The 27,423-nt window shown below is 45.9% G+C and overlaps 1 protein-coding gene and 1 pseudogene across 1 annotated transcript in view; both read left to right on the top strand.

Annotated features, from left to right (window-relative positions):
• TNR (tenascin R) overlaps positions 1-27,423 on the top strand; it is a 399,529-nt gene that overhangs the window by 108,826 nt on the left and 263,280 nt on the right. The window lies entirely within an intron of this gene.
• LOC145722052 (barrier-to-autointegration factor pseudogene) lies at positions 15,763-16,662 on the top strand (annotated as a pseudogene).

The following is a 27,423-nucleotide window of genomic DNA, read 5'->3' as shown; positions in this document are numbered from 1 at the left end:
TCACATCATTTTTAATTGTTAGGTTTGCTCAGTACTTTTGCCAGAGCTGCTTTTGAATTGTAGTTAAAGCTGCTTTTTTTGGTTTATTTGTAAAGTTTATTAAGTGGAGTGGCTCTGTGGGTAATGAAGTTGCCCAAGTGTGCCCACTGCACAGGAAGAGCACTCTTGGAGCTTAGGTGATGCTGCTCTTGGAGGTCCAAGCTGAGATGCCTCCTCACAGGGTCAGGGTCTCTTGGGGCACCTTGGTGTTCATTTATCCCATCCCACCTTGCCTCCTCCAGAGCAAAATTGTGTTAGTGAGGATCACATATTGTATTGTTAGCAATGATGGGCCATAATGGTTATACATGCCTCCTGGTTTTTCTAAATTGTATTAAATATAATTTTATTTTTAAAAATTTTTAATCAAAAGCATTCTATGCTTTTTATAATATGTAAAACAGTGTACAGGTGTATAAAGAAAATGCTAATAAATTTCTGACCCCTCTAATTCCATGCAACTGAGATAACCAGTGTTCACAGTTTAGTGCATGCATCCTTCCACTGCTTTCTCAATGTGCATGCACACACACACATATGCACACTTGTGCACATTTTCTTGTTTGTTTGATTTGGCAAATGGGATCATTCAGTACATGTAACCCTATAATTTGTTCCCAATCTGTAGAATTATAGATACAACTGACCAATATATATACGTATATATTTCTGTAATAAAGACTAATAATCAGGGGTTGCTGATCAGACTCGTGCAATTTTAATTTTAATAAGACATTCCAGGTCACATTCTATAAAGATTGCATTGTCAACATTTGAGAACACCCACTGCCCCACATTCTTCCCAATCCTGGATAGCATTAGTCTTATTAATTGTTGCCAATCAGAAGAACTAGAAATTAATGAAATTAACCTCCTTGGCCCAATCCCTTTCCTCCAGAGGAGCTGCCTGACCACTGTCTGGGAGCCAATGTCCGGACCCTCTTGTTGGATGAGACTTCAGCCCGTTATTCACAAGCTGTTCGCTTACCTTTGTTTTGTCAGCAGAGCTCAGCTGAGTTCTCAGGTGGAATTAGGAGCACAGCAAGTTTAGTGTGAAGTAGCCCTGACAGCTCTAAAAGGTTGTGTTTTATTCATTAAAAGGAGGCCTAACAGTGAAGCTAAATACCGTGGTAGGAAAGGGATTCCCTAAACGCCTAAGAAGGTATATTTGGAACAGAGGCCAAAATCCTCTTATCTGTCAAACCTTCCTATTTGCAAAAGATGAAAGAGTAAGACAAAGACAGAGGGAAGGAAAGACAGAGAGTTCATGTCTTGAACCCTTGTAGGATTGTTGTAGGATTTGCAATGAAGCGTACAGAGCACTAACCCCATGCCTGCTCCATGGTGAACACCTCATCCATTCTGATGGCTGCTATTATTATCAATTAACAAAAGCAACATAATTTTTTCAACTTGTGATTTGCTAGTGATAAACACTTCCTCAATAAATTACAATCTCAGTGAAGTTTCCATTCACAGACTTGGGGTGCCCGGGTAGCTCAGTTGGTTTAGCACCTGCCTTTGGCTCAGGTCATGATCCCGGGGTCCTGGGATTGAGCCCCGCATCTGGCTCCTGGCTCAGTGGAGAACCTGCTTCTCCCTCTCCCTCTGCCCCTACCCCCATTCTCCCCGGTTAAGCTCGCGCGTGCGCGCTCTCTCTCTCTCTCTCTCAAATAAATAAACAAACCAAATCTTAAAAAAAGAAAAAGACTTTACCAGCTTGCAGTTTTTTGGGATAAAACAGGGTGTCCCTCTTTTCAGGCATGCCTGAACCAAAGGCTCTCTTCCCCACAAGCAGAATGGGACCTTGCTACTCTTCAGACCTGTCCTCAGAGTCCAAGGTAACTCCTCACTCAAGATATCTGCATTTTTTGAGCCATGGAGCCCCTCGAGTCTTCCAGCTCGGAGAGCCCATTCCCATCCTTTGGCATGCAGTTCAGCAGCTGTGACAGTGATGCCTCCAGGCCATGGAGAGTTCAGAGGAGCAGAGTGGCCTCGGGGAGGACCTCTGGGCAGGGGCTCTATCAGGAAGTCCCTCCTCCCAGGACTTAGTATATTTGGAAAGTATCTGAAGTTCATCCCAAAGAGCTGGTAACTTACTTATAAGAGGAACCCTGTGCTCAACTACTGTCACTTTTATTCTCTACAGTTATTACGTATTTCTATTCACTCATCTTACTACCGATTGTCCCTGCTCTACTGTAGCTCTTTAAGGATCCTGTAGCAACAAAGGGGAGCTTCCCATACTCCAAGGCCATTTTTTTTTCAATTACCTGGCTCTTGCTTCTAACCCTATTTCCAACCTATACAATTCTTGGCTTCCAAATCTCAGCTTTGGCCTTTTAACCCTGGTGTTGACTTTGGTCCCTCAGTGCTGACACTCAGGCTCTTATGGCCCCTCAGCCCCCTAGCTCCACTCTTCTGTTGCTCAGTGCCTGACCCCCACCTCATGACTGCAGAGGCCACAGCCAGGCCAGTCCCACCTGTCCCCTCCCTCCCTTCTCTCCATTTCTCTACAGCAAGAAAATTGGTTCTCGGTGAGAACATGCATTGTCCATTTCACTGCATTTACCCTTCTGCAGCCCTTCCTCCATATTTCTGCACTCCTTGTGTGCATAGGTTGCTTGTTCCTGTCTGCTCTTGGAAGCCTGGGATGAGACCTGTGAGCCTAGCATCATTTCCACTGGTTAGAAACTTTAAAACAACCCAGTTTCCCCTGAGAATCTGTAATAGAAACATCTTAGCCTGCCTCCGTAAGACATTTTCAGTGCCTCAGTCCTGCTAACCGTATGTTAAAGCCAAAGGATGACAAGATCTGTTGTAGGAGATGGGGAAGAGGCAAAGCCTCCCCTCTCAGAGTCCCTGAGCTCTGCAGACAGCTGGAGCCGGATGTGCCTGCTATGCGGAAGCTCGGGGCGCTATCAGAATCCAATCTGATCCCTCCAACTGGGCTATTACACTCCAGCCCTGATAGGATCACACACTCTCAGAATACAGGGTAAAATTAAATTTGAGAGAAAATAGATTTCTTTTATTTTCTGCAGAGTCCTGTAAGATAAGTGTTCTCTACGACTTGACCTTGATGGCCATGGAAAGCCCGTTGAGGGCTCAGAGGAATCTGATAGACAAATTGTATGGGCAGTTTCTTTGCTTTCCTGCTTGGCACCACCCTTGGGGATGGTGGATTCCCCTTTCCATCTCCCTCTAGGCCAGCATGGGGCCAAACTGCGAAGCACTGGAGAGGAAGCTTGTCCCCAAGCTCTCTCCATCCTGCTTCTGTGGCTCCTCCTCCCTCCCCGATCCCTGCTCTTCAGTGACCAAATGACTGCTGCAAGCTCCCAACCTTAGCTCTCAGTTAGAATCCACCTGATCTGTTCATTTGAGCTGAAATGTTAACCGTGGCACAAAAAAAAAGATGGTTAACTCTTTACCTCTTTCCCTTAAGCCCTTTCAAGTAGCCTTCTAACAAAAGGCACATCTAAGCCACAGATTTCAGAGATCCTGACAAGGCTGTGGGAGACGTTCTCCCTGCCCCAAATCACGATGCTTGGGCCCGCTCCCCTGGAGAGAAAGAAGCGCTGAAAACGTGTTTTCCTTGCTGGCTCCTGCCAGCATTTCTGAGTGTGGACCGAAGCGACGGTGCATCAGAATCACCTAGGATGTTGGTGCAGGGTGTGTTTTCAGTCCCCTGCCCAGAATTACTAAATCAGAATATCTTCCATGGCTTCTAGGAAATAGCCTTTTTAATGTGTTGTGTCTTCCATGATATTCTTGGACAGTGTTTGAGAGCCACTGACTCCCCCGGTGGTCCTGGTTCCTTCAGACCATCACCTGTCTGAAGGGTGATCTCTAGAGTGACAGACAGCTGGCTCCTTGGGCTCTTACAGACATCCCATTCCCCACAGTGGCCTAGATGGTCAGAGACAGGGGCTTCTTAGTCCCCTCAGGCTCTCCAACAAGAAAAGCTGAGTTTTTCCAAAGAACATGTCTGGACATGTAAAAATGTTAGGAGAGCCTCAGGTTAATCTGGATATAGGACTGTTCTTACTTATAGGTGGGCAGTGATGATGGTAATTACAATTTCAACCACTATCTACTGGAGGCCTATCAAGTTCTAGGCCAGGTTCAGATTATTCATAGTTATAATTTTATTTAATCATCTCAATGTTCTTACATGGTATTATCATGCTCTTTTTACAGATCAGAACACTGTGGCACTAAGTCATGAAACTAGTGACTGGTGCAGTAGTAGAACCTGAACTTGAACTTGAACTCAGCTCCATCTGAATCTATTAACTCCTTCCAGGTCAATGCAAATGTATAGAGCCAAAGCCCTTTCCCATCCACTATTCTGTTCTGAGTTTCACACAAACCCTGTGAAGCAGACAGAACAAGTTTACAGCTGGGAAAGCAGGGACTGGAGGCATTCCTCATTCCAGGCCAGGTGCTGGGAAGAAACACAGTTGGGATTTGAACCCGGCATTTTACTCTCAGTTCAGAGCTTTTCTTTCCTGATATGCTGCTCTGACCTCCTGCCTCATGCACCTCAGGTTATCCACAAGAGCAGCAATACTATTGCCTTGGATTAACAAGTGTGTGTTTCCCAGGGCTGTCATAACAAATTATCACTGGCTTTGTGGCTTAAGACAACAGAATGCTATTTTCTGAAGGTCAGGAGTCCAAAATTGAAGTGTTAGCAGGACCTAGCTTCCTCTGCAGACTCTGGAGAAGAATCCTGCCTTGCCTCTTCCAGCTTCTGGTGACTTCGGACATTCATTCCTTGACCTGTGGCCACATCATCCCGGTCTCTGTCTCTGTCATGTGGCCTCCTTCTCCTCCATGTCCCCACACTCCAGGAGTATAAATATACTAAATTGATTAGAAAGCACACACAGTTCTTCATTTTGATTGATATCTCGGTTGTGTTCTCCTCAAGTCCTGACAGAGGACTGCCACGGGGAATGATTTTTGATGAGGGTTAGGAGCAGGAAGGGATTCTTTTGGAGCAAAAACTTCTTCAGGTTAAAGCAACCTGGGTAGGTGGCTCTGCAAGACCAGAGGCCAACCAGAGGCAGAGGAAAGAGGATGCCCTCTGATCTCTGAGGGACCAGTGGAAAGGGAGTTGCTGGTGGATGGAATGGTTTTAGAAGCCACTAGTCCATAGCCATGGTCTGCCCAGGTGGGATCTGGGGGGCTTTCACACAGCTATAGGTATTGAAGTCTGTTTCTGGAGCGGGAGAGGATCAAGGGAGAGAAGATAAAGATCACCATCTTAGTCCATTTTCAGATCACTTCCTCCCATGGGGAGATGAATGAAGGTCAGGGTGAGGACAAATGGATTAGAAGCCCCAGGAATCCCAGAAGCCGGTGCTGAACACAGAACCAGGATCTCCGCAGTGGCTGAGAGCTGCTCCAGGGGGGAGGCTGGAAGCAGTGGGCAGCCCTCTAAAAGCAGCAGAGACATTCTCAAGGGGGAGAGCAGGGTTGCAACTCCCTTGGGGAAGCTCCAGTCAGCTCAGTGTTGCTCCCACTTCCTGCAGCAGCTGGGAAGGCTGGGTGGCGCTGAGACCTCTGGGAATCCCCTGCCCCTGGGTGTCCCCAGGGAAGGGGTGGCTTGCAGGCCAAGAAAACTGTTTTCCTCAGATGTTGCTGGCAGACCCAGTGCCAGCCAGTGCCAGAGAACATACCCCACCCCAGCCCAGAGCCCCCCTCACGAGCACTTACACATCCCTACACATTCCCTTCGTGGTCCCAGCTTCTAGTTTGGATACAATTCTTGCATCCATGGTATTCCCTTTTCCTGATACTCGGGAGGGACGATTTACAGACAGAACGGGCAGAATAATCACCCTGTTGTTTTTCATAGTTGTGGGTTATTTGAGAAGAAATAAAAAGACATCAAAAAAGGGATTACCTGGGCTAACGTGGGAATTGTAGCAGCCAGGTTTGCTGCTACTGGAGGCTCCTGGGAGCTCTCGAGGTAAATAGAGGTCTCTTCCTCTCCAGAGCTCTTAAGCTACAAAGGGTGGTTATCTCCTTGGTGCCAGAGCATCAGTAGCCCTGGTTGAGCTGAGGATGAGACCCCCTGATTTTGTGCCCATCTGACACTTGCACAGAAAGCTGGGGACAACCAAGAGCCAGGGAGGGCTCAACTGCAGGCTGTTCCCCCTTTGGGCTAGAGAACAGGCACCACACCGCGACTGTGTAGTAGAACACAGGGGCTCTGGAACTCCATTTCCTTTGTACTCTTCTCTGTGAGCCTCTTGGTGGCTCCCCCTGCCACGCTCCCCCCCCCACCCCACCGAGGAACTACTGTTCCCTTTAGCTTCCTGTGTGAGCTTCCTGTAACGATGATCTGGCCTCTGATCACCCCCCAGCCACATTCTTGTTTATATAGTTCTTCTCAACATGAATGAGTGCTAGGGACGCCACCTGTCCCAGCTGGGCCACGCACCTGCAAATGCCTAATTTCCTGCCACGCAGCAGGGTTCAGTAGGAAAACGAGAGCAGGTAAGACAGTTCTGCTCCTTCTGTTCTGTTCACATGCTCCTTCCTGATCCAAAGTTTCTAAGACTCGTTTATCCTCCAAATATTTGTCTAGCGTTCCAAGTTCTACACTAGGTATGTAAGATACAGAAATGTATAATGACAATAACACTTAACATTTACCCAACATGTATTATGTACAAAGCACTATGCTTTAGGGCTTTGCATGGATGATCTCACTCAGTGCTCTGCACAACCTCCTGGATGGAACAACATTATTATCCCTATTTGACAGAAGAGGAATCCAAGCCTAAAGAGGCGAAATGGCTTGTCCAAAGTGTCTCAGCCAAGAAGCTGCGGGATGGGGATTTGAACCAGGGCACAGACTCAATCCAGAGCCATACTCTTAACCTCTGGACAATACAAATCTGTGCCTCCAAGGTGTTTATAATCTAACTGGAAAGATAGGACAACCACTACTCAGCACATGCTAAGAGTTTCTAAATGCTTAGAGAAGGGATAAGGTGATCTGGGTATAAGGGTGGGCAGCAGGGAGGGGGGTAGCAGGAAAGTTTTAAATGAGGTCAAATTTGAGGAAGACATTGAAGAGCGGGTAGCAATATTAACAAGACCTTATCAAGCACTTGCTATGTATCTAATGTTGGACCAATGATTTCTACAACAAGCGTGCGAGGTAGGGCTATGATGAACTCATGTAATAGGTTAGGAAATTGAAAGCACAGAAGAGTTGAGTGTAATTTGGAGACGCATCTGGCAGTGGGGGCAATGGGCAGGTGGGGAGAAGGTATCCCTAAGTGCACAGAGCTGGGAACCTCAGGGTGAATTTGAGGTCAGTATGGAGCTAAGTTTGGTGGGGATGTCAGCTCCATAAAGTGAAGCAAGAAAGGTCAGATGGGGATTCAGACTAAGGGTTTGGACTTAATTCAGTGGGCAGTGAGGAGGCATTAGAAGATTTTAATCAGGAAGATGAATTTGGCAGCAGGATTCAGGCTGGAGTGAAGACAGATGTAGATACAGAGTGGAGCAAGGGGCCTGTTACAGTAAATCATGTCCATCATTTGGTCCACAGTATATATATAGTTGCTGCCGTGTGCCATATTAGAGTGGCCAGCCAAAAAGAAGAGCTCTTGGCCCTCCCGCAGTTGACAGTTGAGGACAATGTCAGCAAAGGCCTGAATCAAGGCAGAGCGACAGCAGAGGGAAGAAGGCTGGGTGGTAATAGTATTTCATATTTAGAACCAGCAGGACAATTGGGACATTCAGGCTGCTCTCAGCAGGCGGAATAGGGAACGTGCTTGGGGATTAGGGGCCAAACCACCTGAAAGGTAAGTATGAGACTGAAAACGACAAGTCAACTTACTAAACGAGTTAGAGTTTAGAAGGTATTTTTTTTTTTTTTACTCATACAAACTCACTTGAGGTTGAGCTTACATGAAAGGGTATTTCACACACCTGCCAGCCCCGGTGAGGGGCTCTGAGCCCGGGCTTCGGGAGCACCGGACACCAGAGGCCAGCCTCGTGCAGAGCATGACCTGTGTGATTGAATTCCATGAGCACATCTGGGGGCCTTAGTCTTTGAACCACCTACTCATCACTGCTCCGCCCGACTGTGCATGTGTGGCTTATTCAGCTGCTCTGCTTCTCTCCTCTCTCCCTCCTGCTGCTGGTCTTTGGGCTGTGGTTCTGATTTTTAGCAGTTCTGCTGGACAGGTGGGCTAGGGGATAAGAAAAGCTCCAGAACTCAGACTCGTTTCTTTGGCTCATCCTGGCAGCTCTGATGAAAGCAGGGTTGCAGGAGCGGGGTGGGGCAGGGTGAGGTTGCTGGGTCAAGCCTGGTTGTTACATAGCATCTGTCCAATTCTCTCTGCCTGTCTCAGTTTTACCAGACTTTAGGTAGCGCAGTCCACACCCAGTAGAGGCTCTATAACAGGTTGGTGATAAAGCTTGAGAGCCGTCCTCCTACCTGGAAATCCACACTCATTGCTCTGAGCTTCCTAGCTCTTTGCATACATTATTATTACACTCTTATAAGCCAGGGGAAGAAGGTTCTATGCCAGAAATTCCCTCTGGGCCCCTGAAATCACTTTTTGGACTTTGCTGCCAGTACAGCCAAAGAAAGAGTTATTGGCAAAAATGACTCAGTTAATGTGAAATTACCCATTGTGACAATTACATAGCACTTTACTTTCCATTTAATCCCCTGGTTTCATTTCATTGGTGAGGTAGCTTTTATTAGTCCCATTTTATAGATGGGTAAATTTCAGCCTGATGATTTACATAAGACACTGGGCTACTTAGGGAAGAAATGAATTGGAATGAAAGTCTTCTTAATCCGAAGCCACTGTGGTTTCCATCCCAACACACAACCTGTGTGTTTGCACTGTTTCAGTGGTGACTGGCTCTGTTTATTATATTTTTTTCTCAAAGGGCAGAGCAAGGACAAGCATTTGATTCCCATCAGTTCCCTGAGGACCACCTGGCTACTCTCCTGGTTCAGCCCTCGCCAGTGTTGGGTCTTGAAAGCAAGTCCCACAGCATGCTTGGGGCCTTACTTCCTCATCCGTAAGATGGTGGGTTAGGATTGGATAATTTTTTAAGACTCTTCAAGTTCTGACTATGCTTTCATGGCTAGTATTGGGTCACTCCCTTTTTTGGTCCAAAGCTAGCTGTAGTGGACACTTGCTTTCTCCCCAACCGGGCGAGCCCTCCATAGATTGGTGAGCCTACTTAGCTTTCTTCTGTCAATACGTCAGCTCAATTATCCATGTGACTTTTCTGGTCTCCCAGAACTAAAATGGTCCCACAGTGAAATGGCATGATGACGTACCTGCTGCTCTGGGGAAAGTCCTAGAGGGGGCCAATCCTGGGCTGGGACTCTGCACGAAGTTTTGTGTGCTGCAAGCTGGTAAAGGCTCTATAAATACTAAATGCTCCCTTTGGCCCTTTGGGCAGCAGTGGACACTGGTCTCAAGAGCAGTGGCTTGCCAGCAGGGAGGCTCTCATGGTTGAGTATGGTGTCTGTCTTCTTTTAGGAAGCCAGACAGCCTGAGATGGCCCAGGAGGGACGTGGAGTAGACTGCTGTGGAGGAGGGGATTGAAGGGAATGGGTCCTTGGTCCTTAAGAGACCCTCCCACCATCCCAGTGCAGCAGGGTCTTCTTTTCAGGGAGGCCACTTCTTCTCTAGTTGCAGAAGAAGCTGCCCTTACAGCCTAACCCAGCTGGGCCAGGAGGCCAGCGAGGCACAGCTGCGCACTAATGAACAGCCAGATGGAAAACCGAAGAGGCACGCCAGTGCCTGGTGGAATCCTCAGCTCTCTAAGATGAATCACACCCTAGATGCTGGGCTCTCCTGGGCAGAAGGCGAGGGCAGCATTTGATGAATGGCATCGTCCAAAATGGAGCTTCAAATAGTCCTTGCACCCAGGTCAGCGGCTTGCCTAGGCAATATGTTCCTGGGGGTGAAAAGCAGCTTCGGGCTCCTCGGTAGACTACAAAGCAGGTGTATTCAGGCCAGCCAGGTTGGAGGTTCTCACTTCCCACTATAAGCAATGACCCTAGGGCTTTGTGAGAGTATTCTCCTGAGGCAGCGCTCGCAGGCTTGGGAAGGGCATCTACCGGCAGGGTGGGCAAAAGCAAACAAATGATTTCCTCTTAGCCAGCTGGGATGGAGACTCCCCTCATGAAACAGAGCTGCAGTTTAATGGCATGGAACAAAAGCAGCTAAGCGGCTGCCAATACGCATCCGGCTGGCATCCAGTTGAGTCCCAGAACCGTAGTAAAAACAAGGGGGAGAGGGGAAAATAATCCGCCCTGCCTGGTTGATTTGTGGTGTCTGCAGTGACACTGCATTTGTATTTGCCTTTTCTCTGAAGAGGAGGTGGGCTCCAATGATACCACTTTCAATCTCAAGGCCAGACATGTAATCGCTTGCCATTACTCCTTAATTACATGGTAACTACTACACCATTACTTTCTAACTCCAGTCTAATTGCAACTCACTTCTGATTAGTGGGCAATAAACACCCACAAACAGGGTCCGAGATCTATTTCCATAAAGCTTACTGGCAGCCTAAGACAAGGAATGCAAACATACAAATTGGGTGACCGCGGGGAGCCTGCCTCAGTAATCATAAAGAACATCGGTTGAACTTGAACTATCCTCCCAGTTAAGGAACAGAGCGATTTGGGGTCAGAGCAGAGGTGTAGGGACCTGTATCCTAGTAGACAGAGTGCAGGAGGTGGGGATGTGGAAGTCTGGAGCCCAGGGTCTCCAGATCTTTTATTTATGGTGGTGTCATCTTGGCTAAGCACTTCACCTTCCTAATCAAAAATGAGTAAAATACACAAAAACTTTACTTCGCAAAAATAAAGATGGAAAAAAGATCCTATTTGTGAAAAAGCTTTGTGAAATAAAAGATGTTGGGTAGTTAACTGTTACTATTATTTTTAGGGTAGGGAACACCCTTTGATAGTGAAAGAACATTCGAGGCCCCTAGCCAGTTCTTCTCGGACTTTAATATGCATGCAAATCCCCTGGGGATCTCAGATTCTGATTCAGTAGGTCTGGGTGGCTCTGAGATCCTTCATTTCTAACAAGCTCCCTGGTGATGCTAATGCTACTGGTCCCAAGACCACACTAGGAGTAGAAGGCTCTAGGCCATTCTGACTCAAGGAGCAGCTGTGGTCCATGACAGGAAGTAAGGCAGAATGAACACATGGTCCCTGATGGGAGCCAGCACACATGGCAGCCTTACCTCCTGATGCAGACAGCAGCATTGTCTGGGAGCACGACACATTAACACAATAACCCAGGTACACACACACTCAACTCAGGTCAGGTCTTCAGTGTAAGTGCTCCACATACAATGGGATAAATCTTCTTGGGGAGAGGACACCAGGAAGGTTCTGAAGAAAGGTTGGGTTTTGTTTGATGATCAGCAAAGGTGTTCCTATATCAGAAAATGCTCCACATGTGAGCGTGATGATCCTGGTCAGGGGCCCCAGATGGACCTCTCCCTCTTCAGAATCTGACCACAGAAGGGGCTCAGGTTACTATTTGATGGAAAGAAGAGATGAAAGGAGGAAAGAAGGAAGGAAGGAAGAAGGAAGGAAGGAAGGAAGGAAGGGAGAGGGAGAGAGGGAAGGAGGAAGAGAATGAATTCTTTTGGGGGTAGTGGGAAGAGTAGACATTGCCTACTTCACATTTTTGTTAATGGCTGACACTGAAAAGAACGCCAGAATTACAGATGGTTGAAGCTGGAAGGCATCTGTGAAGTCGTATTTTTCAACCTCTCATTTCACAGTGTAGAAAACAGAGACAAAGTGCCTTTCCTGCATTCCTATAGGGACTTGGTGGCAAAGCCAGGACTAGATCCCAGCTTCCCCAGTTCTCATTGCTGTCTTATTTCCCATGCTCCTCATACCAAATAAATGAAACTTGCTTAACGGAATGTCCTTACATGCCAAATGCCCAGAAAGAATGGAGGCATGGCAGCTGGAGCCCAGCTAGAGCCACCATGGACTGTAGCCCTCCTTGACTCTTTGCTGAGCCTCTTGGTGCCCTCAGCTCTGAACACCATCTATTTGATTTCCGAGAGAAGGCACTGTGTTTCTTCTGTTCCCATACAATAGTGGGGAGAAGCCAACTACCCCAGGACCCCAAACCTTCAAGGTTCTGATTCAGACTGATGACCCCTTTCACATGCCTGGACCTCACCACACACTTGGCATAACCTGACAGCATCTGAGAGGCATGGGTCCCTGGAGAGGGATAAGGGACAGTGCTACTTTCTCAAGGAGACATCTGGTATCCCTAAGTGCTACAGTACATCTCAGGCAATGCGGCCACGCCAGGCTGGTGGGGGACGCAGAGACAGGGCCCGGAGGAGGAATGCTTTGGCAATGAACACAAGGGCACGGTGAGAGTGAAGGGCAAAGTGACCCAATAAGACTGCCCTCTGGGAGGACACTGTTGAGCAGAACCCTTAGAATCCAGAAATACCATTCAAGGTGCGTGAGGAGAGGTAACAGGCCTGGAAGCCAGCTGGTCTGTGGCATGCCTCCTGGCAGGCTCTCTACTCCATATAGGAAGTCAGGAGCCCGTAGCGGAGCAGAGCATATCCACATGCCAGTCTTCAAGTCATTCTTTAAAATAACCTTAATCTACGACCTATACTATGTACATTAGGTGAGCAAATTTAATATAAACTCGTATTACAACATTACTTGTGAAACTCCTAGCAGTGAGCATGAGCAGTCATTAAATATCCTTTTAGCAAAGACTCCAGTGAGATTCCTAACAATTATGTAGAATAGAATCTAAATCTACATGAATGTGGGGTGTTTTAGAAGTCTAATTGAAGGGTGCATGCTATGTTCGTGATACAGAGTGTAAATAAGAGTGTTGAAGGTTTCAGATTTGTTTCTTATCTCTATTTAGTACCACGAAACATGTCATTATTGACAAGGCTAGCTTTATCTTCATGCTCCTCTTTATACATCAGCTTCATGGTCAACTCGCCTAGGAGGATGCTGAAGTTCAGAGATGTCAGGAGACTGACCAGTGTGACTCAGTAAAACAGGGTTGTCCTGGCCTGGGGCTCATGCATGCCTGAGTTTATACCAGGACATAGCCCAGCTAAAAATAGAAGTCAATGGCAGTCTATTTAGGCTCTGGGTCACACCAGCCTCATCCAAAGATGAAAGGTTTATAATTCTATTAGCAACACTTAGCCCTCATTGACCTCTGCTGTCCTTTCTTTGTCTCCACTGATGTAAGCACGCCATTTCCCTCCTGCCTCCCTTCCTCTCCTGCAGCCTCAGGAGGGAGGCTGCTTTGACTGGCTTCTCACCAGCCCCTGGTTATGTGGTGGGATCCCCTGATGAGTCCAGATGGTCCCACCGGAGCTATACTCCAGGCTGCCGGCTAGAGGAAGGGAGCCTGTGGTCCTTTTTCCCTCAATATTTTTGCCCGTGGCCCCATTGTGTTGCGTACACCACATGACCTTGCAACCGTGCAAGAAAGCCTGAGTGCTGAGTGTCTGTGTGTGCACGCACGGTCCAGGTGGGGGCAGGGTGAGGCGGGATTTATCCCGAGGAGCCCCCGTGACAAGGTCTCCCTTCTAAGAAGCAGAAAATACTGGGGAGGGGTATTTAGACAGGGACCTGGCAGAGGGAGGCCTGGAGGACACATGGTTACCAAGGCAGCTGCCCCAGGTCCCTGTCGGAAGCAATGACGATAGTGTATGCTAGGAAGAGTCAGGGTTCAGGCTCTGGGGGGAAGAAGAACATGGGGAGAATGTCTATAAGTGCTCCACCTTTTTAAACCAACTGGAGCTGATGATGATGATGATGACGAATTCCTGGAAAAGTTGGAAGAAACAATCAAGAAAGAATATCATAAAGAAAAACAAGATTCCCAAGAGGTAGCAGGAAATCAAAACCCCTGCCAAGATGGCGAGAGGGAGAACATGGCCAGGAGAGGAGGGGAGCCAACACCTGCTTCCTCTGGCTGGTGTGTCTGGCTCACTCAGCCCAATTTCAATATCGGCTCAGCTTCGCTTCCCCGCTCCCCCGGGCTCGACCCTACCACACTGGGGCATGACATTCTTTTCCTCACCATCCCCACCTCTCCCCACCATATTGCAACTGACAACAAAGGGATTTGGGTACAGTATACTCAATTCTTTAGTGAGACAAATTATGAAATGAACATATATGCGAAATGTAGTAATTAACACTTGCTGAGTGCTTGCTGTGTACATCATCTCTAAAAGTAACAGTAGTCATGCAAGGTGAGGTTTGGAAAGGTTAAGTAACTTGCCCAAGACCACACAGCTAGTAATTGACAGGGCTGCGGTTTGACTGGGTTCATGTTTCCCCAGAGCACATGCTTTCTCATAATACCACAAAAATCTCTCCAAGGGAGGTGGTGGGAATTCCAATTGGGCACATGTTCATCTTTGTAGGAGGCATTTAATAAACACTAGATATAGACTGAATATGCAGGATGCCTGATGCTGATTCAGTCTCTCTTGACTTTGATGACATGTTTTCTCCAGGAAGGGAGAGAGCACTGGCCTGACTCAGAGTCCCTAAGTGGAGGTCAGAGTGCCACTTGGCCAGGAGCTGGTAATGGGATTGTGTAACAGAACACTCATGTCAGCAAGGCAAGCAATTGGGCTGAGAAATAGGACCTCCAGCCTCAGAGGACAGAAGAGCAGGAGGCCACGCAGAATGGACCTCATGGTGACAATGAGATCAGCTGCTTGACTGAGGTGTGCAGAGGACAGGCAGTGTGTGCTGGCACACGGGCTCTGGGACAGGATTGGCAGGGAGGGGATATGTGTACTGACTTGTAGGATCTGCCAGTTTCCATGGTTGTCAATGCTCCCACCAAGGTCAATTTCAAGCTACCAGCGTGATGTCAACTGGCTCACAAAATTCCCCCCAAATTTGGCACCGAGCTTTTACCACGGGACCCAGGAAATGCTACACGAAGGACTTAAACCCTAGGCAAAATAGAACCTAGCTACAGAGACTCAGAAGTCTGGACAGGATTGCAGGAATTTGGAGGGATCATGCCTCTGTATTGGAGCATCATTCTAGAAAGATAGTTCTACTTAAACAGTGCCCGGGGAAGATCCTTGCAAAGTCTCTCCTGGCAACCCTTTCACTGGTTTCCAACTCCCATAATCATACATACAGCTCTAGGTATCTGAACTGAATACCTCCAGTCACAAATTACTGATTAATCCATTCCCTTATCAAATATTTTTAAAGCCTTCCCAAGTGCCAGTCACTGTGTTGGACCCATAAATCCTCAGTCACTCTCGACCATACATGCCTTGAGGGAGGGGTCATGTTGATACCCCAGCACACAGCACAGTGCCAGGCACACAAGAAATATTTGTATATTTGTTGAGCAAATGATTGGAATGCAGCTCATTAATGGAAAAAAATAATATAAAGAAAAACAATGTATCTTTAGGGAACTAAGAAGAGTTTATTTTCTCCACAGTATCTATTCTTCTCCCTTTCTCAGCCTTTGTCTCATCTCATAAGTGGTTTGGGATTTTAAAGACATCACAGAAAGATTAAGGGTACATTTGTTAAGGTTAGAAGGTCCTTAATTCATTTGTAAAACAGCTGCATTATTTTATATGTTAAGAAAGGTGGGCTTTTTTTTTTTTCCTAATTGAAAAAAAAAATCTATCAATGCCAGCAGTGGAGTGCTCAGGGGGATGGAGAATCCTAGTGTTTGGCACTGTCTGTGGGTCCAGCCTTTGAATAAAAGAGCAGAGGCCTGACCCATTGACTGGTGCCTTGTCCCTGCAGGGCATTTTTGAAAGAGAAGGCCATTTTCCACAACCCGAATTTCCTCTGCAATGGAGTGGAGCTCCTAAAACATCAGCAGATATGCAAAGACAGGGAGCCCTGTAAGAAAGAGACTTAGATTGAGGTATCGGTGGGAGCAGCCAGGTGGTGAAAGGAGCCGTTACAGGAGCTGGAGCTGCCGATTAAGCTGTTCAAGATGACAACCTCCCCAAAGCACCGAGACTTTGTGTCAGAGCCCGTGGGGGAAAAGCCAGTGGGGAGCCTGGCTGGGATTGGTGAAGTCTTGGGCAAGAAGCTGGAGGAAAGGGGCTTTGACAAAGCCTATGTGGTCCTTGGCCAGTTTCTTGTGCTAAAGAAAGATGAAGATCTCTTCCAGGAATGGCTGAAGGACACATGTAGTGCCAATGCCAAGCAGTCCTGGGACTGCTTCCGGTGCCTTCAAGAGTGGTGCGACGCCTTCTTGTGAGGCTCTCTTAGGGAGCCCCCAGTCCCTAGCCCCAGCATTGAGTCTCCAGAGTTTGCAGCCGGGTGGGGACTCCTCCCCTGTCCTCTACAAAGGAAGAGATTGCTGTTGTTGTACTCACTTCTGATGTACTTCAAGGTCTTTTGGGAGTTCCCTCCCCTCACCATTTCAACTTTTTTGAAATTCTCGCTCTTGCATGCATCTCCCGTCTTCCCCTGCCAGTTTCGTGTCAACAATTATCAGCTTTTCTGAGGGGATTCCTGGCCCTTCCTTCACCCCCCGCCCCCACTGGTCTGTTTTATGCTATTTGGCTCCTTTTTTGGTGGAATAGTCACTGTCCTTGTAAAGTTTTTTAAATCAATAAGTCAGTGGCCTTCAAAAAAGAAAAAAGAAAGAAAGAAAGAAAGAGAGAGAGAGAGAGAAAGAAAGAAAGAAAGAAAGAAAGAAGAAAGAAAGAAAGAAAAAGAAAGAAAGAAAGAAAGAAAGAAAGAAAGAAAGAAAGAAAGAAAGAAAGAAAGAAAGAAAGAAAGAGACTTAGATCTCCTGAGCAAAACTACAGGGTCATTTAGAGCCTTAGGACCACCTAAGGATGCTGGAGCATCCTTTAGTCCAAGGCAATGTAGAAGAAACCAAAGGATGGGGTGAGGGGAGTGGGGCCCAAAGGTGAGCCCCGCTGACCAGTATCTCTTGGAGACTGAGGAAAGACAAGGGTGGATGGTAAGGAAATCCAGGCTAGAGCTCCCCCTGCCTCCCCCTACCTCCAAAACCCAACCTGGAGGCTGCTTCTCCAAAATTGAGATTGAGTGGGTTTATCAAGCTCCTTCCTAGGAAGGACTCTGTCGCTGGTGCCTAACAGATGAAGAACTATATTATCTAGTCTGTGACCTCTAAGGAAGGAATTATCTCAGGGCCCCGAGGATGGTTGGGTATTAGATATAAAACATGAAACATTTTCAATTGCTGTTTGTCTGCTCTTCGTCGTCGTCCCCCCCCCACACACATTGATTTAAACTCAATCTACAGCACTATTATTTCCTCATACATCTATTATAGGATTAATCGTGTTGTGCTGTATTACTTTGTATGTCTGTCTCCACTGCTGTCTGAGAGCTATTCAGTGGCAGGAACTGTGTGTCTACGTGTTTCCAGTGCCTGGAACAACCCCCAAAATACAGGCAGTGTTCTCAATATGCTTCTGTAGTGAACCAATTAATTCATTTGTTAATGGGTCAGCACAAGGAGAAAGGGAAGGAGGTCAAGAGCAGAGGGAAGGAAATGGAGACTAGGATAGGTGCTTGAAGAGTCAAAAATACACCTGAGACAAAGGGCTTGGGTGAACATCACTTCACACTGACATGACAGAATCAAGAACGATCCCCAGATGACCACAAGCCTCGGGGGATCAAAAGCAGTGCCGCTTTCTTCCAAAATGGTGGGCCAGGTTAGGTCACTCTGCAAGTTTTTAAGTTTAAATAAATAAATGCATCAGTGAAGAACCAAGCAAAGGGCAAGGAGGAGGGGATTTCAACAGAAACATCAAAGGGTGACCTTTAAAGTAGAAGCTGGGTGGGAGCATCTGGGTTTCCAGGCCAACAGAGAACATGGAGCAGCCTCAGTGATGAAGTGATGTAATGATTCCCACAGGAAGGGAAAACACCACTGAGGCACCCAGCATATATAGTTAGCACCCAAGGATCCTGTCCTTTCTCCCTCTCTTCTTTCCTGACATTCTTAGGAGTCCAGATGGGAGCATCTCCTCCAGGACCCTCAGCGAAGCTGGAGCGAAGATCTCTGAGGTGTGTCAAATTTTAAAAATCCCAACTTGGTGAGGAGACACTACTAGAAAGGATTATTTCAAGGGTGGAGAAAGGAGCTCTTGCAATAGGGAGACCTCTGTAACATAGATCTGCAAGCATCCCACGGAGGCAAAGGGGTATTTTTGTACAGGGAGGAGCAGACCAGGCTGCAGAGAACCAGGGCTGGGGACATGGGTTGGAAGGGTGGCAGGGTAGGATGGTAGAGGGGGGGATGACCCTGAGGGCAGCTCATTCTCAGGAGGGGCTTTACGGAGTTGAATGCTGACCAAAGTTCAGGGATATGGGGGAGGGAGAGAAGCTTAACCAAAGTTTGGTAACAAGCATCTTGTTCCAATTGATTGGTGGGGAGAAGTGGTTCAGCTACTCATTTATGAGGAATGTAGAGGATCTGCGTCCAGTCCTGACATAGGTAAACAAGGGGGCATCTATGAGTCTTACCTCAGTCATCTGGAGAAGGATGGGTCTTTCCTGAAACAGAAAAGGTTTCTTAACTTCCCTGTTTTCCAGGATCACAGGGCTCAGGTAAAACTCAGCACTGCCAGGTATAAGAAGGCTTCTTTATATTTATCCCCATCTGCAGAAACCAGGGTGGTTTTGTTCTCAGTGATGTTTTTCCTAAGGTGATTGGTATGTTATTTGTCTGGAATCAAGCTTCTGCTTATGATCAAAACTGTTTAGGTCCCAATCTTCAGCCTATCTTTTTTTTACTTGAGTCCATCAGATTAGGTGTTCTATATGTATCCAGATTTCAATATGGATATGATCCCAGCATTATATTCTCATTAGCAAGACTATTCCTGTCACATAACAATCTCTTAAGTTCTGTCCACTGAGTGACTTTTTATAAGATCATTTAAATTCCTTTGGCTTTATCTCTGTCCCCATCAAGGAAAACTTCTGATGATGTTTGGCTTCTCATGTAGTTTGACTACAGGGAAACAATGCACTAATCATGGAGCATTTAGCCCTCTGCTTGTATGAAAATGGCTCCTCATTGTAACTTAATCAGCTGGCCTTGACATTAACCTCTGTCTCACATGCATCTCAGTTAACACAAGTTAGCCCAGTGTCACCTGGCCAAAGACAGAAGTTGTCTCTATGCCTGCCAAGTAAAAGCCAAGTCCTAAGAGTGTGGGGACATCTGCAAGGTACTCCTGAGGATGGCACCTTAGATGACCCCACTACTAAGTCCAGCTCTTATTTCTAAAACCCTCAAGTCTCTGCAGCCAAAGACTGTTGAAAGGTCTATCCCCCAGATCACCTCAACCTCAGCAGCTGTTGTAAAAAGACAGGAAACAAGGACCCCATTCCTAGTGTTTACTTTTTTCCTTCTTTTTATTGATTTATTCCTCATTCCCCTCTTCCATTCTCTTACCTCCATAGGCAATGATTCTAATGTATTTGATGTATGTGTATGTTCCTGCAAACTATGCTTGTTATCAATCCAATATTTATGTAAGTAGAATTGAGTAATAAATTTAACTCAAGTTTTTACTTCCTCTACTTCACACTATGCTTGAAGGCTCCATCTGGGTTACTATACGCACATTTAGTCTATAGCTTCCTCCTGCTGCAAAGTGCTCCATGATGTGCATGGACTATGTGTGGCTTATCCATTCCCCAGGATTGAAACTCAGAGAATCCCCACCACACTGCCCAGTAAACAGGGCTGTGGGGAGCAGTCTAGAGCATGCTTCTTTGTGGACCTCCAGTTCTTTGGAATGTATGCAGATTGGCTCCATTTGAGGACTACCAGACTGTTCTCTAGAATGGCTGTACACTCCCACTTGAGGGGCTTGAGCGTTTCTATAGCCCTCATCCATGCCAACACCTGGTGTCATCTAACTAGGATTTTTGTCACTCCCCCAGTTTAAAGTGGTGTCTCATTATTTAACTTTGCACAGTTCTGATAACTAACGTGCTTGAACAGCTCCTCTTTTCCTTATTACACTCTGGAGTTCAGTCTTTTTATTTCCTATTCTTACCTTCTGCCCATTTTTCCGTTAGATTTTCTTTTTGTTGTTGATTTACAGGAGCCCCTTATACATTTTATATATCAGTCCTTTGTAATTTTCAGACAATACAATATTTCCTCCCAATATCATCTGTCAATTTTATCTGCATTATTCATAAATCCTTTTTTTTATCAAATTCCACTTTTTTTTTCCTTATGCCTTATGTTTTTGAAATTTTGTTTAGGAAGTTCTTCCTCTACCCTAAGATCACAAAGCGATTCTCTTACATTTTTTTTAAAGATTTTTTTATTGTTTTTTTTTATTATTATGTTATGTTAATCACCATACATCATTAGTTTTTGGTGTAGTGTTCCATGATTCATTGTTTGTGTATAACACCCAGTGCTCCACGCAGAACGTGCTCTCTTTAAAGAGGGCACGTTCTCTTACATTTTCTTCCATCAACCTTTTACTAGGCATTGCATTTAGTCCTTTAATTTGCATGTTCTACTTTGTGTGATGCTCATTTAAAGAAATCGAGTTGCTTTTCTCCAGAAAGATAACTGCAGGAAACGGTTAAGTAAAGTAAGTCCACGAAATTAATGCCATCTTGTAAATAATCTATCTTCTCCCCATTGATTTCTAGAGCCCCCTTTATTGTATATTACATTTCCATAGCAATGTGTACTATCAGAAAGTTTCCAGATTAGATCCACTTGTTAGAGAATAATAAGACATCAGAAGATTTCTTGAAAATAGAAACATCAAAGGCTTCTAAACCCCATGGTGCTTCCGGGGTGAGCTGTATTAGAAGGAAAGCATGGGCAGACAGCAAAGTTCCTTGGCGTCTCCTAGTAAGGCATAGAGTCCTCAGGCCTGAGAGCCTCTGCTGTCCTTCCTCTCACTATAGAACTGACTGGGCTCAGCAGGAGCTAGTATTAGTTTGTTGGCTGCAGTGAGTTTGAAACTTTCATAAATCCTCTAAGGATAATAGCTTCCACGACTTAGGAAAACCTCATGAAGTACTTAATATCATCTCCATTTTATAGTTGAGGAAAATGGGGGCGGGGAAGGGGGGAGGACTAATATAACTTACACCAGTCTGCCCAGAGCTCGATTTGACCCTAAGTGTGTTTACCTCTACTACTGATGACCCTTCTACTCCATTATTCTGCTCTTCACATCTATTTTAATTCTTTCTATGTTTATTGAGTTCTGACTGTTATAAAATATTGTGCTTTGGGGGCTAGGTGCTTGGTAACTCATTAAATAAGAATTCTTCCAGTCTAGTCTGGAAGATAAGATGTATCCATAAGTACAATATAGGTTAGAAAAGCTGAAGTGCCTTAGAGGACAAGTAAGTTCTATAGTTGCTCAGAATTGGGAAGAATGTTTCCAACCTACCTCTTTACAAGAAGAACCCATCCCATTAGATTTTCATGTATGTTGTAGTCACAAGTTTGAATGTTGACCATTGGGTTGCATAAATGTTTAGCAAAAGCCTAGTCATTCCAGGCTTTTAGGAATTAAAGGAGATAGCCTCCATCTTGCCTGAAATGTCTCTTTCAAGCCACTTACAAGTCTAACATTTCGCCTACAATCCCAAGGCAACTCAGCCTCAACAATTCTCCACCACTGGTCTTAGGAAAGTTTATGTGGAGGCCAGAAATACTAGAGATACAGGAAGGAAGGAACAGGAAGAAAAGTGATCGGCAGATATTTTATTAATAGAATGAATTCTATACTAACTTCTCAGATTTGAAAGGTGTAGTAGATTGGGAAACCCAGAGGCAGATCCCAGGACAAGGATTCATGTGAAAGTGGCCCAGGAGAACCTAGTATGAGAGAGGAAAGCAGGCCAGGGACGGGGAGGAAGCCAAGCAAGGTGATATTTCAGGCAAGGTACCAGTCTCAGCCTGATTCTTCAGGGGAGTTCTAGAGTGTAGGCATCTCAAGAGTTTGTTCAGACTTGAAACAATGTTGTTTTCATGCTCCTGCATGCATCAGGCATTGGTTAAGGGCCCGGGTGAGATGAGGTGGTGGAAGATAAACTCCTAGGAAGCCCCTGTGGTCCATGGGCTGTCCTCAGAAGGGAACCAAGCATGAAGAAGTAGAGGCTCACGGAAGCTGAAGGAGGGATGGAGCCTGGGCAGAGCATCAACAGTACCCCTGTGAACAAGAGTCTGCACTACATCTATAAGTCAAGTTCAGGAATTCTGTCAGCTTGTAGCCATTCCTAGGGAAACTAAAAGTCCCTCCTCAGTTTACAGGTGAGGAAACTGAGGCACAGGTTGGTTAATGCATTTGCCCAGAGTTATGTAAACTAATTTGTGACAGGATTATAATTTTGGGTTCCTAAATTCAAGTCCAGGACTCTTTCAACTACATCTCACCATCTCACTTCCTTGCAATGACCACAGCCCTTAAAGCTTGGAGAAGCACTTGCCAACACAGTAGGTCATATTTTTAACAGCAGGTACATCACTCTCTGCCAGATTCTGGCTTCTTTTAGGCCCAGCATCCATCCTTGCAGGCCCCACTGGTCCCATAGAGCAGCCCAGTAGAAAACAGACTGATCCCCTTGACAGCAGACCCAGCAGTCATCTGGAAGACTTATCTAGGTAGTTAAGGAGACCTTGGTGCCTGAAGAAGGCACTCAGAAGATGACAGGTCTGAATAGTCTGACAAATTTTTATTGCCCCCAAATCTCCAGTCCCGTAAGTCATGAAATAAATTTCAGCCCACATCAAATAAATGATTGTCTGTTTAAGAAGGAAGAGGTGGATGAAGCGAAGAGCGCAAAACGTGCTCTTCTTTCCCTCAGCTCCATATCAGGGATTCTTCCATTCAGGACTTCGCCTAACCCTTCCCAACACCAAATCTCCCCTGCCAACTCCCCTGATAGATAACTGGTGCAAAGAACAGAGAACAATCAGGGGTTAAGCCTGCTTTTGAAGAAATGTGAGGACAACCAGGCAGGAGGAAAGAAACTCTGAAAGATGAGAAAGCTCTCATGCTTGCTGGTTGGGCAGACGAAGTGACTAGCAATTCCTTAGAGCACTAAAGATTTATCAGCATAAGGAAAAAAAAATCAACTGGCCAGATAATCTTAAAAGAAGGAAGGAGAAAAAAATAATGTAGTGACTAAGGGGCTGGGAAAGGAAATTTTAAGATGTCTTCTCTGGTCTGCCATGGCACAATCTTGTGCTTCCTTCATCCTTGCATTTAACAGACTGAATTGTAATTGTCCATTTGCTTATCTGTTTCCCTGGCCACAAATGCCTTGTTCCTGGTGACAAGGACTCTGTCTTTTTCGTTCACCCTTGATGTATGCCAGGCCTCACACAATGTCTAGGACATAGCAGATCCTCATTATATATTTGTTGAATGACTAAGAACAAAAATGAATGAACTGGCACTTTCTAAGGGCCAATGTTGACCAAGGCACAGTGCTAGACACTTGACCTCCTTGAGTCATATCAATCTCTCAACAATGAGACAGATTTTATCATGGTCATTTTGCAGATAAGAAAATTGAAATTCAGAGAGATTAACAACTTTCTTGGGGCCAGACAGCTAATAAATGGAAGATCTAGGATTCGGAGTAAGGTCTCTCTGACTCTAAAGTCTATGGTTTTGTTGGATTTACTATTTATTTATAGATAATTCTTTATGATGTGAGGTCTGACCGCCCAGTCTGAGGATGAGCTATTATCTTCCCTCTCTGTGCTGCCCGCCATCTTGTCATTCCATTCTTTGCCTACACTTCTTCCATTTGGTACACTGGAGAAAGAAAAAAGACGAAATCCAAGCCAACCCATTAATTACACCTTGTCAAGCTCTTCTCTCTGGGTGTTTCATTTGTGTATGGTTTCTCCTCCACTACAGGCTGTAAACTCCTTGGGGGCAAAAGTCACATTTTGTGCATCTCTGACCACTCCTCCCTCAGGCACTTATAGGTATGATTTAGGTCATAGGCGGTCATGTCGCCATGGTTGGCATCACAGCAGAGGGTGACAGAATGAGGGCACCAGGGACTCAGGGGGCTGTGGTACATAAATGGGAGGTGCACAGGAACTGCCTTTGAAAGCCCCACTGAAAACAGAGTACTCCATCAGTTGTACACAAAACGGACTGGTTCTCAAAGGGCAAATGGGATGTAAATGGAGAGGAGGGGAGAGCATGGTATAAACATAGTTTCTCGAAAAACTGGAGCACAGTGGAGTCAGCCGGTCTGTCTCTAATTCTCTCTCCTCTCTGGGCAGTCAGATAGCATCGGCATGGAAGAGTGTTTTTTTTTTTCAGTATGCCCTGCCTTCCTCCTGTGATCTTGGGTGACCTTTCCCAGTCTGAGACTTCCCAACAGCAAAAGGAGTGCTGAGGCCAGCCCAATTCTCTGACCCAGAGCTCCTGGGAACACCATGCCAGTCTTTGATGTACCAGTTACCTCACAGGGCTACTCAGGTGTTGGGATAGGGGGCTCCTGTGAAGATCAAGAAGTGCGGAATTAAGCTTATTAGTAGCACCACACCTGAACATTGGTCTGCTGAAGGGCCATCCATCTCGCTGGGCTGAAGGGATGGAGCATGATTAATGCAGCTGGTTAGCGGGCTGGTCTGCCTCTGCCCATCTCCTCTGGATGCAGTTTGAAGAATTCATTAGGAGAGGGGCAGCAGGGAAGGGGGAGGGCTGTGCCGTCCCAATCCAACCCCCTCCCCCTCCTGCAGTTTGGTTTCCTTAACCAGGATGATCAAGGTTGATCAGGGTCCGATAGGTCTTCATTGTGGGCACAAGAGATAATCAGCCTTGGTGTACCATTCCCAAACCACTTAGCAAGGTTAAAAGGTTTTCAATGCTCCTATTCACTGGAAAATAAAATAATGAAAATAAAAAAGGTCTTGGTCCTCTATGCTGACCCTGCTGGGATCTTCTCTGGCTGTTCCGTGAGAGAGTCTGCAGTCTAGCCACATGGACACTGGAGTAGGTAACTTTTCAGTGCAGTGTGGTGAGTGCAGGGCACAGAGTGTGCTGGGAAGCCAGAGGAAGGACTTACCTGCCCTGTCTGGGCCTCCTGGAGGAGCGGACAGGTGCTGGGCTGCTTTGAGGGTGCCCCACACCTCACCACTCCTGGGTGCTAAGTCCAGAGTGATCCTTACAGACTGCCAAGCTGCTCCCACCCCCTGATTTAACCCCTGGGATGTGGGCTCTGTGAACACTAGCTGTTATGTAACCGTTAGAATCACTCTTCGTTGTCACCCTGGGATTTTTTTGTTTGAATTCTCTGAAGCATCATTTTAGAATTCTGTAGAATTCTAACCCTTCTCGCCCCTACTGGTGTCAATTTATTAATTGCTACAGTGACTGCCGAGAAGTGGGAGAAATTAGCAACCATCTCCCAACTCAAAAAAAAAAATCATTTATTAATGATTAGGCCGTCTTTTTGAGTTTTTTATAAATTCATACTGACCCCTTCCTATTTCCTTTGGGAGCAGGAGTATCCGGGTTCGAAGCAAACTCATTTTATTGATTTCTCAGATTGGATAACTTGACACCAACCAAGGCAGGAGCACGGTTATCTCGATGCTTTCTGTACAGGAAGCAAGAAAGACGAGAAAAAAGGTTTCTGTTGCTGGAGCAAGAAGATTTATACTTTAGTGCCAGGTCTCCAGCATATCGCTGGTGGATCCTGGGTAAATCACTTTTGTTACCTACCGCACTAAAACAGACAAACAACACCCGTTTACTGACACCAACTTCTATTACCACACTATTTCTTGTCCTCTCAGGACTAGTGCATGTAATTTTCACCATTTCTTTATTTCATTATTTATGTATTCATTTATTCTTCCCTCATTCCAGGATGGCTTTGAGAAAGCTGACAAAAGAAAAAACAGGAAGAGGAAGAAGAGGTTGAATGAAAATATATGACAGGGAAGATTAGTCCCCTAAAATATGTGCCATATGTTCTCTTTATTGGAAATAAGTTGTGTGTTAGTCTCAGAGCTTTCTAGTGGCCAAATGAAGTTATGTGACCTGGAAGGGAAAGGCATCCCAATCATTCTGAAAAAAAATGTTTTTGTTTTTTTTTTCTGCTTCTGAGAACTAACAGAGATTTCTTTCTTGGGTCCTAATAAAAGAGCCCTGAGAAATGTAGCAGCTGACATCCTCCACATCTTCAAGATGCCAGCAATTTCTTCAGACTGTTACTTGTATTATTCCTCATTGCAACAGGAGGACATAGGGTCGGCAGGGATACCCGAGCACGGGTCAGCGAAAGATACCCAACGGTCAGAAATCAAAACAATGTGCTGCGAGTATGTATTGCTCTGCGTTAGGCTAGACCTGATCAACTTGACATTCTTGAGACAAGTCGTTCTCAAAGTAGCTCTGAACCTACAGCATCAGTCTCACCTGGGAACTTACTAGAAGTGCAAATTTTTGAGCTCCACCCAGAATCAGAAACTGAATCAGAAACTGGGGGTGGGGCCAGGGAATCTAGGCTTTTGGGTTTTTTTTAAAGATTTATTTATTTGAGGGGGGGGGCAGGAAGAGTGGGGAGGGGCAAATGGAGAGGGAGTGAGAGTCTTAAGCAGACTCCACGCTGAGTGTGCAGCCCATCGTGGGGCTCCATCTCATGACCCTGAGATCACAACCCTGAGAGGAAACCAAGAGTCGTCAGAGGCTTAACTGACTGGGCCACCCAGGTGCTCCCAGGAAATCTGGGTTTTAAAAAGCCTTGATGCAGTGCCAGGACCAGTGATACGGGGAGGACGGACTAGATTATATGACCTTCCAACAATTACACTCCTTTTTGCCTTTGATCCTTTGATTAGAATTGGGCAGCAGGTAGTTTGAGGATTTTTTTTTTTTTTTGGCAAGAGCCTGGAGAGCAAATAATTAGGTTATTAATTAAAAACAGACCCATAAACTTTCAAAACCCCTCAGAGGAAAGTCTGCTTGACCTCCTCCCTCTTCTACTCGCTGTGTCTCCCCAGAGGTCCTCAGACCTCCCTGCTTTGTGCAGAAGGGGTGCCCAGGGAAGGCCAGCAGGGAGACCGAGTGTCTCCTCCCAAGACAGCTTCACTCCAAGTTATGCACTTCTCCCTGGCTCCTTTCAAACTGTTCTTACATATTTTAGATGTATATTTGTTCTTTCTTTCCCACTGCCCCTCCCAGCTCTAAAACCCTATCATTATTCCATTTTATAGGAATAGAGTAAGAAAGAGCCCTAAAGCTGAAAGGGACTATTGAGATAATGTGTAACAACCTCCTCATTTTACAGATCACAAGCGAATTGATGGCAGG

Source organism: Leptonychotes weddellii, chromosome 6 (assembly GCF_054177405.1).
Source record: "Leptonychotes weddellii isolate Sample4059 chromosome 6, ASM5417740v2, whole genome shotgun sequence".
Lineage (NCBI taxonomy): Eukaryota > Metazoa > Chordata > Mammalia > Carnivora > Phocidae > Leptonychotes > Leptonychotes weddellii.
The sequence above is the reverse complement of the archived record's forward strand: the minus strand, read 5'-3'. Positions and strand labels throughout refer to the sequence as shown.